Raw genomic sequence first — 2,281 nt, forward strand, 5'->3', positions numbered from 1 at the left:
AAAAGCTTGTGAGGGAGCCGTAAGCCTGGAGTAGAGAAATAACAAGGATGTTTACTTTTCTCTCTATGTTTTTTAATCACTTCGTATTTTGTACTTTTGCATGAATTACCTGTTTTGTTTGTTAGAATGAATTTTAAAAATTCCAGTCATTCATTTATTCACATTTAGTGAGGTAAAATCCTAACCTTGTGCAAAGCTACGAGTTATCAAGAGAAGAGGTGCAAGACAGGGAGTAATTTCTGCCCTCGTGTTCCAGAGCGGACTCTGGACCTCTTAGCGCAGGCATCACCGCGCGGGCTGGGGAGCGGGGGGACTGTCTTCTCAGAAATACAGATTCCTGGGCCCCACCCCAGACCAACTGGATTAAGTCCCGAAGTGATGCCCAGAAATCTGCATTTCTGACAGGTCCCCTCCTGATTTTGAGGCCCGCTGGGCTGGACAGGCAGCCAGCCGGCGCTGCGCAGAGTGAGGTGAGTTCCGCGGTTCTCATCCCTCGTCCCTCGCTAGCAGCCACGGTCATGCTCCGGGCGTGGGGGCAGCTCTCCTCAAACACCCGGTACCCGACCTTCCTCAGCGTCCACCGTTAGGCCGAAACGGCAAAGAGCTGCGGATCGAGGACCCCACCCCACACCCAGAATGCAAGGCCTCACTTCGCTGTTTGCTCCTTTCCGGCCTCGTCGCCGCCGCCCGGGGTCGCCCCAGGCCCCGGATCCGGTTCCGGAGTCGGCTGGGCTCAGGCCTTTAGCAGAAAGGCCTAGGGGAGCTAAGAAGGCGGGGAATCCCCGAAAGCCGCCAAATACGAAAGGGCCGCAGAAGCCAAAAGTTGGGAGAGAAAGCAGGGAATGGGGGCGTGTCAAGCTGTTTAGGAAAAGGAGAGAATGAGACGAGTAGAAAATAAACTGCAGGGGAGAAAAAGCACTGCGACTCCGCCGGGACTCGAACCCGGAACCTTTGAATGCCTTCAGCCTCTAGAAGTCCAATGCGCTATCCATTGCGCCACGGAGCCACCTGTTGGAGCCTTCGCGCATCTGCTATATTAAGCCAGAGGCGACGGCCCTGCGCCCTTCCCACCGCCAGTCCCGGAGTCTGTGCTGCCTCGGCCTGCCTGCCCGCTGTGTTTAGGACACTGGAGCGGAGGCAGCCACCGCCAGACGCGGGCCGCAGGCGCCTGTCCTCCCCGGCTGCCCCCTCTTAACGAGCCTGATGGGCCCGACAAGCGCAAGGCAGCCGCAGGTCCGCCGAGTCCCGGCTGCTCGTTCTCGTCAGGACGGCCGCAGCCCGCTCTCCCGCCCGCCCCGGGCGCCGCCGTACCTGACTGCACAGGACAAATCACAACGCCCTTTTCCTTCCTTGGCTCTCTTCCTGCCCCAAGCACCGCCGCCTACCGGGTTTCTCCGGCGGCCCGTCCCACCCGGCCCAGGCCCCAGCGACGCCGGACACAGGGCGGAGGCCCCTGGCCGGCCGTTGCACCGTTAAGCCGGACGGTGACGCCGGCACTTACGTTGCACCTTTTAGCGGCCGATCCCGAGCGGCGACCACTTGGGCTGCGAGGCGTAGGCAGCGGCCCCTCTCGGCCCCAGGCTCTTCGCTCGCCGCCTGCGGCTGGCCGCCCGCGGACGGGACCTGCCGACAAGGGCCGTCGCGATGTCTGTGTTCGTGCTTGTGCGTGTTTATTTCCTCGAGATTCGGTGAAATGGTGTTTGGGTTGCATTTCGCTCCCCACAGACCCAGAGCCGAATTTCTGAGGTATCCGGGCTCTGGTGGGCTGAGGGGGACGACGTGCCCCGCGCCGCAGCAGCCTCCGAAAGCTCGTTCGAGGGCCTCGAGCCGCCTCCGCGGCGCCGCACAGCCGCCCCAAGCCCGCGCTCCCGGGGCACGCGGCTGCGTGGACAGCTGAGCCCGTGAGGGTGATAGCGCGCGTGGGAGCGGGTGGAGCGCTGGGAGCATGCGTGTGCGGGGCGCGTGCGGCCAGAGGGCGCGCGCCGGAGCGCGGCCGTAGCGTTTCAGTGGGGCTGCGGGCGGGGGAGGGAGGGAGCCGAGCCCGAACGCCGGCCGAGGGCAAGGACCTGGTGCTCGCGAGGGCGCGGAAGCCACGGTACAGGGGGTGGTTTTGGGGGGGGGGGGCGGTCTTCAGTGCCCCAGTAATTTCGAACAGCAAGACCCCAAAGCCACTCAAAATAGACAATCTAAATACAAACAGCGTGGTTGCTATGCAACTGTTGCTGCAAAGCAAAACCCGTGTCTCCCCGCTCCAGTTAGCTTGCTGCTTTCCGAACCCCGT

At 62.4% G+C, this 2,281-nt stretch overlaps 1 non-coding gene across 1 annotated transcript; it reads right to left on the reverse strand.

Annotated features, from left to right (window-relative positions):
- Positions 1-921: 921 nt before the first annotated feature.
- On the reverse strand, positions 922-1,006 carry TRNAR-UCU (transfer RNA arginine (anticodon UCU)). Its single transcript is given in 2 exon segments — positions 922-957; positions 970-1,006. It is a non-coding gene; the product is annotated as a tRNA-Arg (tRNA).
- Between the last annotated feature and the right edge of the window lie 1,275 nt (positions 1,007-2,281).

Source organism: Elephas maximus, chromosome 3 (assembly GCF_024166365.1).
Source record: "Elephas maximus indicus isolate mEleMax1 chromosome 3, mEleMax1 primary haplotype, whole genome shotgun sequence".
NCBI classification, from domain to species: Eukaryota; Metazoa; Chordata; class Mammalia; order Proboscidea; family Elephantidae; genus Elephas; species Elephas maximus.